The following is a 17053-nucleotide window of genomic DNA, read 5'->3' as shown; positions in this document are numbered from 1 at the left end:
TATGGAGAGAGCAACAGATTTGTTGGAAATCATACATACAGATGTATGTGGTCCGATAAATATTGAAGCTCGTGGCGGATATCGTTATTTTCTCACCTTCACAGATGATTTAAGCAGATACGGGTATATCTACTTAATGAAACAAAAGTCTGAAACATTTGAAAAGTTCAAAGAATTTTAGAGTGAAGTGGAAAATCATCGTAACAAGAAAATAAAGTTTCTACAATCTGATCGTGGAGGAGAATATTTGAGTTACGAGTTTGGTGTACATTTGAAACAATACGGAATAGTTTCGCAGCTCACGCCACCCGGAACACCACAGCGTAATGGTGTGTCCGAACGTCGTAATCGTACTTTACTAGATATGGTGCAATCTATGATGTCTCCTACTGATTTGCCGCTATAGTTTTGGGGATACGCTCTAGAGACGGCCGCATTCACGTTAAATAGGGCACCATCAAAATCCGTTGAGACGACACCTTATGAACTGTGGTTTGGCAAGAAACCAAAGTTGTCGTTTCTGAAAGTGTGGGGCTGCGATGCTTATGTGAAAAAGCTTCAACCTGATAAGCTCGAACCCAAATCGGAGAAATGTGTCTTCATAGGATATCCAAAGGAAACTATTGGATACACCTTCTATCACAGATCCGAAGGCAGGACTTTTGTTGCTAAATTTAGAAACTTTCTGGAGAAGGAGTTTCTCTCGAAAGAAGTGAGTGGGAGGAAAGTAGAACTTGACGAGGTAACTGTACCTACTCCCTTATTGGAAAGTAGTGCATCACAGAAAACTGTTTCAGTGACACCTACACCAATTAGAGAGGAAGCTAATGATGATGATCATGAAACTTTAGATCAAGATACTACTGAACCTCGTAGATCAACCAGAGTGAGATCCGCACCAGAGTGGTACGGTAATCTTGTTCTAGAAGTCATGCTACTAGATCATGATGAACCTACGAACTATGAAGAAGCGATGGTAAGCCCAGATTCCACAAAATGGCTTGAAGCCATGAAATCTGAGATGGGATCCATGTATGAGAACAAAGTATGGACTTTGGTTGACTTGCCCGTTGATCGGCAAGCAATTGAGAATAGATGGATCTTCAAGAAGAAGACTGATGCTGACGGTAATATTACTGTCTACAAAGCTCGACTTGTCGCGAAAGGTTTTCGGCAAGTTCAAGGGATTGACTACGATGAGACCTTCTCACCCGTAGCGATGCTTAAGTCTCTCCGAATCATGTTAGCAATTGCCGCATTTTATGATTATGAAATTTGGCAGATGGATGTCAAAACTGCATTCCTAAATGGATTTCTGGAAGAAGAGTTGTATATGATGCAACCAGAAGGTTTTGTCGATCCAAAGGGAGCTAACAAAGTGTGCAAGCTCCAGCGATCCATTTATGGACTGGTGCAAGCCTCTCAGAGTTGGAATAAACGCTTTGATAGTGTGATCAAAGCATTTGGGTTTATACAGACTTACGGAGAAGCCTGTATTTACAAGAAAGTGAGTTGGAGCTCTGTAGCATTTCTGATATTATATGTGGATGACATATTACTAATTGGAAATGATATAGAATTTCTGGATAGCATAATGGGATACTTGAATAAAAGTTTTTCAATGAAAGACCTCGGTGAAGCTGCTTACATATTAGGCATAAAGATCTATAGAGATAGATCAAGACGCTTAATTGGACTTTCACAAAGCACATACCTTGACAAGATTTTGAAAAAGTTCAAAATGGATCAAGCAAAGAAAGGGTTCTTGCCTATATTACAAGGTGTTAAGTTGAGTCAGACTCAATGCCCGACCACTGCAGAAGATAGAGAGAAAATGAAAGATGTTCCCTATGCTTCAGCCATAGGCTCTATCATGTATGCAATGCTGTGTACCAGACCTGATGTCTGCCTTGCTATAAGTTTAGCAGGGAGGTACCAAAGTAATCCAGGAGTGGATCACTGGACGACGGTCAAGAACATCCTGAAATACCTGAAAAGGACTAAGGATATGTTTCTCATATATGGAGGTGACAAAGAGCTCATCGTAAACGGTTACGTTGATGCAAGCTTTGACACTGATCCGGACGATTCTAAATCGCAAACCGGATATGTGTTTACATTAAACGGTGGAGCTGTCAGTTGGTACAGTTCTAAACAAAGCGTCGTAGCGGGATCTACATGTGAAGCAGAGTACATAGCTGCTTCGGAAGCAGCAAATGAAGGAGTCTGGATGAAGGAGTTCATATCCGATCTAGGTGTCATACCTAGTGCATCGGGTCCAATGAAAATATTTTGTGACAATACTGGTGCAATTGCCTTGGCAAAGGAATCCAGATTTCACAATAGAACCAAGCACATCAAGAGACGCTTCAATTCCATCCGGGATCTAGTCCAGGTGGGAGACATAGAGATTTGCAAGATACATACGGATCTGAATGTGGCAGACCCGTTGACTAAGCCTCTTCCACGAGCAAAACATGATCAGCACCAAGACTCCATGGGTGTTAGAATCATTACTATGCAATCTAGATTATTGACTCTAGTGCAAGTGGGAGACTGAAGGAAATATGCCCTAGAGGCAATAATAAAGTTATTATTTATTTCCTTATATCATGATAAATGTTTATTATTCATGCTAGAATTGTATTAACCGGAAACATAATACATGTGTGAATACATAGACAAACAGAGTGTCACTAGTATGCCTCTACTTGACTAGCTCGTTAATAAAAGATGGTTATGTTTCCTAACCATGAACAAAGAGTTGTTATTTGATTAACAAGGTCACATCATTAGTTGAATGATCTGATTGACATGACCCATTCCATTAGCTTAGCACCTGATCGTTTAGTATGTTGCTATTGCTTTCTTCATGACTTATACATGTCCCTATGACTATGAGATTATGCAACTCCCGTTTGCCGGAGGAACACTTTGGGTGCTACCAAACGTCACAACGTAACTGGGTGATTATAAAGGAGCATTACAGGTGTCTCCAAAGGTACATGTTGGGTTGGCATATTTCGAGATTAGGATTTGTCACTCCGGTTGTCGGAGAGGTATCTCTGGGCCCTCTCGGTAATGCACATCACATAAGCCTTGCAAGCATTACAACTAATATGTTAGTTGTGAGATGATGTATTACGGAACGAGTAAAGAGACTTGCCGGTAACGAGATTGAACTAGGTATTGGATACCGACGATCGAATCTCAGGCAAGTAACATACCGATGACAAAAGGAACGACGTATGTTGTTATGCGGTCTGACCGATAAAGATCTTCGTAGAATATGTAGGAGCCAATATGGGCATCCAGGTCCCGCTATTGGTTATTGACCGGAGACGTGTCTCGGTCATGTCTACATTGTTCTCGAACCGTAGGGTCCGCACGCTTAAAGTTACGATGACAGTTATTATGAGTTTATGCATTTTGATGTACCGAAGTTAGTTCGGAGTCCCGGATGTGATCACGGACATGACGAGGAGTCTCGGAATGGTCGAGACATAAAGATTGATATATTGGATGACTATATTCGGACACTGGAAGGGTTCGGAGAAGTTTCAGATAAAACCGGAGTACCGGAGGGGTAACCGGAACCCCCCGGGGGGTTAATGGGCCTTATGGGCCTAATGTGGAGAAGAGGAAGGGGCTGCCAGGGCAGGCAGCGCGCCCCCTCTCCCCCTAGTCCGAATTGGACAAGGAGGAAGGGGCGGCGCCCCCCCTTTCCTATTCTCCCTCCACCTCTCCTAGTTGGACAAGGAACGGGGAGGGGAGTCCTACTCCCGGTAGGAGTAGGACTCCTCCTGCGCCCTCCTCTAGGCCGGCGCACCACCCCCCCTTGGATCCTTTATATACGGAGGCAAGGGGCACCCTAGAACACACAAGTTGATCCTCGTGATCGTTCCTTAGCCGTGTGCGGTGCCCCCTGCCACCATATTCCACCTTGGTCATATCGTTGTAGTGCTTAGGCGAAGCCCTGCATCGGTGGAACATCATCATCGTCACCACGCCGTTGTGCTGATGGAACTCATCCTCGAAGCTTTGCTGGATCGGAGCCCGGGGAGCGTCATCAAGCTGTACGTGTGCTAAGAACTCGGAGGTGCCGGAGTAACGGTGCTTGGATCGGCCGGATCGGGAAGAAGACGTACGACTACTTCCTCTACGTTGTGTCAACGCTTCCGTTGCGATCTACAAGGGTACATAGATCATACTCTCCCCTCTCGTTGCTATGCATCACCATGATCTTGCGTGTGCGTAGGAAATTTTTTGAAATTACTGCGTTCCCCAACACCAACCCCTATGCATAGGTTCATGGGTGGAACCCGCAAGTTGATCACCAAAACATACATCAAGTGAATCATGTGATATCCCATTGTCACCACAGATACGCACGGCAAGACATACATCAAGTGTTCTCAAATCCTTAAAGACTCAATCCGATAAGATAACTTCAAAGGGAAAACTCAATCCATTACAAGAGAGCAGAGGGGGAGAAACATCATAAGATCCAACTATAATAGCAAAGCTCGCGATACATCAAGATCGTATCACCTTAAGAACACGAGAGAGAGAGAGAGAGAGAGATCAAACACATAGCTACTGGTACATACCCTCAGCCCCGAGGGAGAACTACTCCATCCTCGTCATGGAGAGCACCGGGATGATGAAGATGGCCACTGGAGAGGGATTCCCCCTCCGACAGGGTGCCGGAACGGGTCTAGATTGGTTTTCGGTGGCTACAGAGGCTTCTGGCGGCGGAACTCCCGATCTATTGTGCTCCCCGAAGTTTTTAGGGTATATGGGTATATATGGGAGGAAGAAGTACGTTGGTGGACCTCTGGGCTGTCCACGAGGCAGGGGGCGCGCCCAGGGGGGTGGGCGCGCCCCCCACCCTCGTGGGCAGCCCGGGACTCTCCTGGTCCATCTCCGATACTCTGTGGGCTTCTTCTGGTCCAAAAATAAGTTCTGTGAAGTTTCAGGTCAATTGGACTCCGTTTGATTTTCCTTTTCTGCGATACTCTAAAACAAGGAAAAAACAGAAACTGGCACTAGGCTCTGGGTTAATAGGTTAGTCCCAAAAATCATATAAAATAGCATATAAATGTATATAAAACATTTAAGGTTGATAATATAATAGCATGGAACAATCAAAAATTATAGATACGTTTGAGACGTATCAGCATCCCCAAGCTTAATTCATGCTCGTCCTCGAGTAGGTAAATGATAAAAACAGATTTTTTGATGTGGAATGCTACCTAACATATTCTCTATGTAATTCTTCTTTATTGTGGCATGAATATTCAGATCCATAAGATTCAAGACAAAAGTTTAATATTGACATAAAAATAATAATACTTCAGGCATACTAACAAAGCAATCATGTCTTCTCAAAATAACATGGCCAAAGAAAGCTATCCCTACAAAATCATATAGTCTGGCTATGCTCCATCTTCACCACACAACGTATTGAAATCATGCACAACCCCGATGACAAGCCAAGCAACTGTTTCATACTTTTGATGTTCTCAAACCTTTTCAATCTTCACGCAATACATGAGCGTGAGCCATGGACATAGCACTATAGGTGGAATAGAATGGTGGTTGTGGAGAAGACAAAAAGAAGAAGATAGTCTCACATCAACTAGGCATATCAATGGGCTATGGAGATGCCCATTAATAGATATCAATGTGAGTGAGTAGGGATTGCCATGCAATGGATGCAATAGAGCTATAAATATATGAAAGATCAACAAAAGAAACTAATTGGGTGTGCATCCAACTTGCTTGCTCATGAAGACCTAGGGCACTTGAGGAGGCCCATTGTTGGAATATACAAGCCAAGTTCTATAATGAAAATTTCCCAGTAGTATATGAAAGTGACAATACAAGAGACTCTCTATCATGAAGATCATGGTGCTACTTTGAAGCACTAGTGTGGAAAAAAGGATAGTAGCATTGCCCCCCTTTTTTATTTGGCCTTTTTTTACTTGGCCTTTCTTTTTTTGGCCTTCCTTTTTTTATTTGGCCTTTCTCTTTTTTGGGCGGGGGAGGGGGGACAATGCTCTATTAATGATGATCATCGCACTTCTATTTATTTACAACTCAAAGATTACAACTCGATACTAGAACAAAGTATGACTCTATATGAATGCCTCCGGTGGTGTACCGGGATGTGCAATGATGCATGAGTGACATGTATGAAATAATTATGAACGGTGGCTTTGCCACAAATACAATGTCAACTACATGATCATGCAAAGCAATATGACAATGATGGAGCGTGCCATAATAACGGAACAGTGGAAAGTTGCATGGCAATATATCTCGGAATGGCTATGGAAATGCCATAATAGGTAGGTATGGTGGCTGTTTTGAGGAAGGTATATGGTGGGTTTATGGTACCGGTGAAAGTTGCGTGGTACTAGAGAGGCTAGCAATGGTGGAAGGGTGAGAGTGCGTATAATCCATGGACTCAACAGTAGTCATAAAGAACTCACATACTTATTGCAAAAATCTATTAGTTATCGAAACAAAGTACTACACGCATGCTCCTAGGGGGATAGATTGGTAGGAAAAGACCATCGCTCGTCCCCGACCGCCACTCATAAGGAAGACAATCAATAAATACATCATGCTCCGACTTCTTAACATAACGGTTCACCATGCGTGCATGCTACGGGAATCACAAACTTCAACACAAGAATTTCTCAAATTCACAACTACTCAACTAGCATGACTATAATATCACCATCTTCATATCTCAAAACAATTATCAAGTATCAAACTTCTCATAGTATTCAAAGCACTTTACATGAAAGTTTTTATTATATCCCTCTTGGATGCCCATCATATCAGGACTAAATTCATAACCAAAGCAAACTACCATGCTGTTTAGAGACTCTCAAAATTATATAAGTGAAGCATGAGAGTTCATCTATTTCTTCAAAATAAAACCACTGCCGTGCTCTAAAAAGATATAAGTGAAGCACTAGAGCAAAAGACAAACTACTCGAAAAGATATAAGTGAAGATCAACGAGTAGTCGAATAATTATGCAACTATATGAATACTCTCTAACATTAAAGAATTTCAGATCTTGGTATTTTATTCAAACAGCAAGCAAATCCTAACAAAATAAATTGACGCTCCAAGCAAAACACATATCATGTGGTAAATAAAAATATAGTTCCAAGTAAAGTTACCGATAAACGAAGACGAAAGAGGGGATGCCTTCCGGGGCATCCCCAAGCTTAGGCTCTTGGTTGTCCTTTAATTTTGCATTGGGGTGCCTTGGGCATCACCAAGCTTAGGCTCTTGCCACTCCTTATTCCATAATTCATCGAATCTTTACCCAAAACTTGAAAACTTCACAACACAAAACTTAACGGAAAACTCGTGAGCTCCGTTAGCGAAAGAAAGCAAAACACCACTTCAATGTATTGTAATGAACTCATTCTTTATTTATATTGGTGTTAAACCTACTGTTCTCCAACTTCTCTATGGTTTATAAACTCTTTTACTAGCCATAGACTCATCAAAATAAGTAAACAACACATGAAAAACAGAATCTGTCAAAAACAGAACAGTCTGTAGTAATCTGTAACAACGTAAACTTCTCGAACCCCAAAAATTCTAAAATAAATTTATGGACGTGAGGAATTTATCTATTAATCATCTTCCAAAAGAATTAACTAAATAGCACTCTCCAATAAAAAATGGCAGCAATTCTCGTGAGCGCTAAAGTTTCTGTTTTTTACAGCAAGATCAACAAGACTTTCCCCAAGTCTTCCCAACAGTTCTACTTGGCACAAACACTAATTAAAACATAAAAACTCAATCATAACAGATGCTAGATAAATTATTTTTTACTAAACAGTAACAAAAAGCAAGGAACAAAAATAAAACTGGGTTGCCTCCCAACAAGCGCTATCGTTTAACGCCCCTAGCTAGGCATGATGATTTCAATGATGCTCACATAAAAGATAAGAATTGAAACATAAAGAGAGCATCATGAAGAATATGACTAGCACATTTAAGTCTAACCCACTTCCTATGCATAGGTATTTTGTGAGCAAATAACTTATGGGAACAAGAATCAACTTTCATAGGAAGATAAAATAAGCATAACTTCATAACTTTAAGCACATAGAGATGAAACTTGATATTATTGCAATTCCTACAAGCATATATTCCTCCCTCATAATAATTTTCAGTAGCATTATGAATGAATTCAACAATATAACCATCACATAAAGCATTCTTTTCATGATCTACAAGCATAGAAATTTTATTACTCTCCACATAAGCAAATTTCTTCTCATTCGGAATAGTGGGAGTATCATAAGAGACTCGAATACTATAAATTGTTTCCACATTAAAAGAGTAATGTTCAGAAAAAGGGTAATCATAATCATGAAAAGTTTTATAAATATAATCATCACTACTTTTTATAGCATATGTATCATCACAATAATTATCATAAGTAGCAACTTTGTTCTCATCATAATCGATTGAAACCTCTTCCAAGATAGTGGAATCATTACTAAATAAAGTCATGACCTCTCCAAATCCACTTCCATAATTATCATAAGTAGGAGGCATGCTATCATCATAATAAATTTGCATATCAAAACTTGGGAGACTACAAATATCATCTTCATTAATCATAGCTTCCCCAAGCTTGGGACTAACATTAATTGCAGCAAAAATATTCTCAAAAACATCATCTTCCTCAAACATAGCATCCCCAAGCTTGGGCCTTTTCATATCATAGGCATAATCACTTTCATCATCAATAGTATGGATAGCTCTAATAGTATAGCAATTATCATATTTTTCCAAGCAAGTGCCAAAAAGATTTTCAAGATCATAAGAAGTATCATTATCTTCCCAATCATAGTCATCACAACAAGCAATAGGCATAATGAGATCATCATCAAGTGCATCATCTTCCGCAATTATATTTTCATGAGGCACAACAGTAATAGGAGTAGCATTATTTGGGAGAGATATCTTTTTACCTCTCTTCCTTTTTCTTTTCTTCTTCTTCACCACATCATGTGTGGGTTCAATCCTCTTTTTGGAGCTCCTTATTAATGAGATTGGTTGAATAGAAGGCTCCTCCTCGTTACCTGATTCATCATAAGAAATAATAGGAGGATATTGGGAAGTCTCTTCCCTTTCATTAGTATTCTCTTCATCTTCTATTTGTTTTCTTTTCTTTACGTAATTGGCAATATAAGAGTTTTTAATGCAATTCACCGCACAATACATATAAATTTCCTCTAAATCAAAATCAAGAAATTTATCGAGATTAAATTTTGGAATACCCTCAGTTATACGTCTCATTTCTTCATAACCCAAAAGAAGACTAAGCTCTTTATGATACTCAAGGGTAATCAAGTTATCACAATTTTTGGACACGACTTGATCATGAAACAAATAGCACTGGAGCTTTAAATGACCATGTTCATTGCAAAGTTCACAAGGATAGCGATAAATATTGAATCTTTCAGCACAAACATCTAATCTTTCTTGCAACAATTTAGTTTCTAAATGCTTATGCCTCTTGCAATATCTATCTTCCCTATTTGGTGTGTACTTGCAAACCCAATGCACTCCACAAAAATTGACATGTTTATAGGAGATATTTTCATCATAACTAGTGCAATCATCATTAGTACTATGGATATTCAAGGAGTTCATACTAACAACATTGCAATCATGCTCATCATTCAAAGATTTAGTGCCAAACATTTTAATGCATTCTTCTTCTAACACTTTGGCACAATTTTCCTTTCCATCATACTCACGAAAGCTATTAAAAAGATGAAGCGTATGAGGCAAACTCAATTCCATTTTTTTGTAGTTTTCTTTTATAAACTAAACTAGTGCTAAAACAAGAAACAAAAAGATTCGATTGCAAGATCTAAAGATATACCTTCAAGCGCTAACCTCCCCGGCAACGGCGCCAGAAAAGAGCTTGATGTCTACTACACAACCTTCTTCTTGTAGACATTGTTGGGCCTCCAAGTGCAGAGGTTTGTAGGACAGTAGCAAATTTTCCTCAAGTGGATGACCTAAGGTTTATCAATCCGTAGGAGGCGTAGGATGAAGATGGTCTCTCTCAAGCAACCCTGCAACCAAATAACAAAGAGTCTCTTGTGTCCCCAACACACACAATATAATGGTAAATTGTATAGGTGCACTAGTTCGGCGAAGAGATGGTGATACAAGTGGTATATGGATGATAGATATGAGTATTTGTAATCTGAAAATATAAAAACAGCAAGGTAACTAATGATAAAAGTGAGCGTAAATGGTATTGCAATGCTAGGAAACAAGGCCTAGGGTTCATACTTTCACTAGTGCAAGTTCCCTCAACAATAATAACATAATTCGATCACGTAACTATCCCTCAACATGCAACAAAGAGTCACTCCAAAGTCACTAATAGCGGAGAACAAACGAAGAGATTATGGTAGGGTACTAAACCACCTCAAAGTTGTTCTTTCTGATCGATCTATTCAAGAGTCCGTAGTAAAATAACATGAAGCTATTCTTTCTGTTCAATCTATCCTAGAGTTCGTACTAGAATAACACCTTAAGACACAAATCAATCAAAACCCTAATGTCACCTAGATACTCCAATGTCACCTCAAGTATCCGCGGGTATGATTATACGATATGCATCACACAATCTCAGATTCATCTATTCAAACCAACACAAAGTACTTCAAAGAGTGCCCCAAAGTTTCTACCGAAGAGTCAAGACGAAAACGTGTGCCAACCCCTATGCATAGGTTCATGGGCGGAACCCGCAAGTTGATCACCAAAACATACATCAAGTGAATCAATAGAATAACCCATTGTCACCACGGTTATCCCAAGCAAGACATACATCAAGTGTTCTCAAATCCTTAAAGACTCAATCCGATAAGATAACTTTAAAAGGAAAACTCAATCCATTACAAGAGAGCAGAGGGGGAGAAACATCATAAGATCCAACTATAATAGCAAAGCTCGTGATACATCAAGATCGTATCACCTCAAGAACACGAGACAAAGATCAAACACATAGCTACTGGTACATACCCTCAGCCCCGAGGGAGAACTACTCCCTCCTCGTCATGGAGAGCACCGGGATGATGAAGATGGCCACCGAAGAGGGATTCTCCCTCCGGCAGGGTGCCGGAACGGGTCTAGATTGGTTTTCGGTGGCTACGGGGGCTTCTGGCGGCGGAACTCCCGATCTATTGTGCTCCCCGAAGTTTTTAGGGTATATGGGTATATATGGGAGGAAGAAGTACGTCGGTGGACCTCCGGGCTGTCCACGAGGCAGGGGGCGCGCCCAGGGGGGTGGGCGCGCCCCCCACCCTTGTGGGCATCGCGGGACTCTCCTGGTCCATGTCCGATTCTCAGTGGGCTTCTTCTGGTCCAAAAATAAGTTCCGTGAAGTTTCAGGTCAATTGGACTCCGTTTGATTTTTCTTTTCTGCGATACTCTAAAACAAGGAAAAAACAGAAACTGGCACTAGGCTCTGGGTTAATAGGTTTGTCCCAAAAATCATATAAAATAGCATATAGATGCATATAAAACATCCAAGGTTGATAATATAATAGCATGTAACAATCAAAAATTATAGATACGTTGGAGACGTATCAGATCCGAAGGCAAGATATTCGTTGCTAAGAATGGATCCTTTCTATAGTAGGAGTTTCTCTCGAAACAAGTGAGTGGGAGGAAAGTAGAACTTGATGAGGTAATTGTACCTGCTCCCTTATTGGAAAGTAGTTCATCACTGAAATCAGTTGCAGTGATTCCTACACTAGTAAGTGAGGAAGCTAATGATGATGATCATGAAACTTCTGATCAAGTTACTACCGGACCTCGTAGGTCAAGCAGAGTAAGATCCGCACCAGAGTGGTACGGTAATCCTATTATGGAGGTCATGGTACTTGACCATGTCGAACCTACAAACTATGAGGAAGCGATGATGAGTCCAGATTTCGCAAAATGGCTTGAGGCCATGAAATCTGAGATGGGATCCATGTATGAGAACAAAGTATGGACTTTGGTTGACTTGCCCGTTGATCGGTAGGCCATAGAGAATAAATGGATCTTCAAGAAGAAGACTGATGCTGATGGTAATGTTACTATCTACAAAGCTTGACTTGTTGCAAAAGGTATTCGACAAGTTCAAGGAGTTGACTACGATGAGACCTTCTCACCCATAGCGATGCTTAAGTCCGTCCGAATCATGTTAGAAATTGCCGTATTTTATGATTATGAAATTTGGCAAATGGATGTCAAAACCGCATTCCTTAATGGATATCTTAAAGAAGAGTTGTATATGATGCAACCATAAGGTTTTGTCGATCCAAAAGGTGCTAACAAAGTGTGCAAGCTCCAGCGATCCATTTATGGACTGGTGCAAGCCTCTCGGAGTTGGAATATACGCTTTGATAGTGTGATCAAAGCATATGGTTTAATACAGACTTTTGGAGAAGCCTGTATTTACAAGAAAGTGAGTGGGAGCTCTGTAGCATTTCTGATATTATATGTAGATGGCATATTGTTGATCGGAAATGATACTAAATTTCTGAATAGCATAAAAGGATACTTGAATAAGAATTTTTCAATGAAAGACCTCGGTGAAGCTGCTTATATATTAGGCATCAAGATATATAGAGATAGATCAAGACGCTTAATTGGACTTTCACAAAGCACATACCTTGATAAAGTTTTTAAGAATTTCAAAATGGATCAGGCAAAGAAAGGGTTCTTGCCTTTGTTACAAGGTGTGAAGTTGAGTCAGACTCAATGCTCGACCACTGTAGAAGATAGAGAGAAAATGAAAGCCATTCCCTATGCTTCAGCCATAGGTTTTATCATGTATGCAATGTTGTGCACCAGACCTAATGTGTGCCTTGCTATTAGTTTAGCGGGGAGGTACCAAAGTAATCCAGGAGTGGATCACTTGACAGCGGTCAAGAACATCCTGAAATACCTGAAAAGGACTATGGATATGTTTCTCGTATATGGAGGTGACAAAGAGCTCATCGTAAACGGTTACGTCAATGCAAGCTTTGACACTAATCCGGATGACTCTAAGTCACAAACCGAATATGTGTTTTTATTAAATGGTGGAGCTGTCAGTTGGTGCAGTTCCAAGCAAAGCGTCATGGCGGGATCTACGTGTGAAGCCGAGTACATAGCTGCTTCGGAAGCAGCAAATGAAGGAGTCTGGATGAAGGAGTTCATATCCGATCTAGGTGTCATGCCTAGTGCATCGGGTCCAATGAAAATCTTTTGTGACAACACTGGTGCAATTGCCTTGGCAAAGGAATCCAGATTTCACAAGAGAACCAAGCACATCAAGAGACGCTTCAATTCCATCCGCGATCAAGTCAAGGAGGGAGACATAGAGATTTGCAAGATACATACAGATCTGAATGTTGCAAACCCATTGACTAAGCCTCTCTCAAGAGCAAAACATGATCAGCACCAAGACTCCATGGGTGTTAGAATCATTACAATGTAATCTAGATTATTAACTCTAGTGCAAGTGGGAAACTGAAGGAAATATGCCCTAGAGGCAATAATAAAGTGTTATTTATATTTCCTTATATCATGATAAATGTTTATTATTCATGCTAGAATTGTATTAACCGGAAACTTAGTACATGTGTGAATTCATAGACAAACAGAGTGTCACTAGTATGCCTCTACTTGACTACCTCGTTGAATCAATGATGGTTATGTTTCCTAACCATAGACATGAGTTGTCATTTGATTAACGGGATCACATCATTAGAGAATGATGTGATTGACTTGACCCATCCATTAGCTTAGCACGATGATCGTTTAGTTTGTTGCTATTGCTTTCTCCATAACTTATACATGTTCCTATGACTATGAGATCATGCAATTCCCGAATACCGGAGGAACACTTAGTGTGCTATCAAACGTCACAACGTAACTGGGTGACTATAAATATGCTCTATAGGTGTCTCCGATGGTGTTTGTTGAGTTGGCATAGATCGAGATTAGGATTTTTCACTCCGAGTATCGGAGAGGTATCTCTGGGCCCTCTCGGTAATGCACATCACTATAAGCCTTGCAAGCGATGTGACTAATGAGTTAGTTACGGGATGATGCATTACGGAACGAGTGAAGAGACTTGCCGGTAACGAGATTGAACTAGGTATTGAGATACTAACGATCGAATCTCGGGCAAGTAACATACCAATGACGAAGGGAACAACGTATATCGTTATGCGGTTTGACCGATAAAGATCTTCACAAAATAGGTGGGAGCTAATATGAACATCTAGGTTCCGCCATTGGTTATTGACCGGAGACATGTCTCGGTCATGTCTACAGAGTTCTCGAACCCGTAGGGTCCGCACGCTTAACGTTCGGTGACGATCAGTATTATAAGTTTATGTGTTTTGATGTACCGAAGATAGTTCGGAGTCCTGGATGTGATCACGGACATGCCGAGGAGTCTCAAAATGGTCGAGACATAAAGATTGATATATTGGATGACTATATTCGGACACCGGATGAGTTCCGGGGGTCACCGGATAATTATCGGAGTGCCGGGGGGTTATCGGAACGCCTGGGGGGGCTAATGGGCCAACATGGGCCTGATGTCTACTACACAACCTTCTTCTTGTAGACGTTGTTGGGCCTCCAAGTGCAGAGGTTTGTAGGACAATAGCAAATTTCCCTCAAGTGGATGACCTAAGGTTTATCAATCTGTAGGAGGCGTAGGATGAAGATGGTCTCCCTCAAGCAACCCTGCAACCAAATAACAAAGAGTCTCTTGTGTGCCCAACACACCCAATACAGTGGTAAATTGTATAGGTGCACTAGTTCGGCGAAGAGATGGTGATACAAGTGCAATATGGATAGTAGATAATAGTTTTTGTAATCTGAAAATATAAAAACAGCAAGGTAACTGATGATAAAAGTGAGCGTAAACGGTATTGCAATGCTAGGAAACAAGGCCTAGGGTTCATACTTTCACTAGTGCAAATTCTCTCAACAATAATAACATAATTGGATCACATAACTATCCCTCAACATGCAACAGAGTCACTCCAAAGTCACTAATAGCGGAGAACAAATGAAGAGATTATGGTAGCGTACGAAACCACATCAATGTTATTCTTTCCAATCAATCCGTTGGGATATTCCTATAAGTGTCACAAACAGCCCTAGAGTTCGTACTAGAATAACACCTTAAGACACCAATCAACCAAGACCCTAATGTCACCTAGATACTCCAATGTCACCTCAAGTATTCGTGGGTATGATTATACGATATGCATCACACAATCTCAGATTCATCTATTCAACCAACACATAGAACCTCAAAGAGTGCCCCAAAGATTCTACCAGAGAGTCAAGACGAAAATGTGTGCCAACCCCTATGCATAGGTTCATGGGCGGAACCCGCAAGTTGATCACCAAAACATACATCAAGTGAATCATGTGATATCCCATTGTCACCACAGATACGCACGGCAAGACATACATCAAGTGTTCTCAAATCCTTAAAGACTCAATCCGAAAAGATAACTTCAAAGGGGAAATCAATTCATTACATGAGAGTAGAGGGGGAGAAACATCATAAGATCCAACTATAATAGCAAAGCTCGCGATACATCAAGATCGTATCACCTCAAGAACACGAGAGAGAGAGAGAGAGAGAGAGAGATCAAACACATAGCTACTGGTACATACCCTCAGCCCCGAGGGAGAACTACTCCCTCCTCGTCATGGAAAGCACCGGGATGATGAAGATGGCCACGGGAGAGGGATTCCCCCCCCCCTCCGGTAGGGTGCCGGAATAGGTCTAGATTGGCTTTCGGTGGCTACGGAGGCTCTGGCGGCGGAACTCCCGATCTATTGTGCTCCCGGATGTTTTTAGGGTATATGGAGATATATAGGCGGAAGAAGTACGTCAGGGGAGCCACGAGGGGCCCACGAGGGTGGAGGGCGCGCCCAGGGGGGTGAGCGCGCCCCTGCCTCGTGGCCTCCTTGTTGCTTCCCTTACGTGGACTCCAAGTCTCCCGGGTTTCTTTCCTTCCAAAAATAAGTTCCTTGAAGTTTCAGGTCAATTGGACTCCGTTTGATTTTCCTTTTTTCTGCGATACTCTAAAACAAGAAAAAAACAGAAACTGGCACTGGGCTCTAGGTTAATAGGTTAGTCCCAAAAATAATATAAAAGTGTATAATAAAGCCCATAAACATCCAGAGTTGATAATATAACAGCATGTAACAATAAAAAATTATAGATACGTTGGAGATGTATCAACATCTCCAAGCTTAATTCCTACTCGTCCTCGAGTAGGTAAATGATAAAAACAGAATTTTTGATGTGGAATGCTACCTAACATATTTCTGTAAGTAATTCTCTTTGTTGTGGCAAGAATATTCAGATCCATAAGATTCAAGACAAAAGTTTAATATTGACATAAAAATAATAATACTTCAAGCATACTAACTAAGCAATTATGTCTTCTCAAAATAGCATGGCCAAAGAAAGTTATCGCTACAAAATCATATAGTCTGGCTATGCTCCATCTTCACCACACAAAATATTTAAATCATGCACAACCCTGATGACAAGCCAAGCAATTGTTTCATACTTTGGATGTTCTAAAACTTTTTCAATCTTCACGCAATACATGAGCATGAGCCATGTATATAGCACTATAGGTGGAATAGAATGGTGGTTGTGGACAAGACAAAAAGGAGAAGATAGTCTCACATCAACTAGGCGTATCAACGGGCTATGGAGATGCCCATTAATAGATGTCAATGTGAGTGAGTAGGGATTTCCATGCAACGGATGCACTAGAGTTATAAGTGTATGAAAGCTCAAAAAGAAACTAAGTGGGTGTGCATCCAACTCGCTTGCTCACGAAGATCTAGGGCATTTTGAGGAAGCCCATCATTGGAATATACAAGCCAAGTTCTATAACGAAAGATTCCCACTAGTATATGAAAGTGACAACATAGGAGACTCTCTATCATGAAGA

The sequence above is a fragment of the Triticum dicoccoides genome, chromosome 4A (genome assembly GCF_002162155.2).
Source record: "Triticum dicoccoides isolate Atlit2015 ecotype Zavitan chromosome 4A, WEW_v2.0, whole genome shotgun sequence".
NCBI classification, from domain to species: domain Eukaryota; kingdom Viridiplantae; phylum Streptophyta; class Magnoliopsida; order Poales; family Poaceae; genus Triticum; species Triticum dicoccoides.
Note: the sequence above shows the minus strand (reverse complement) of the source record.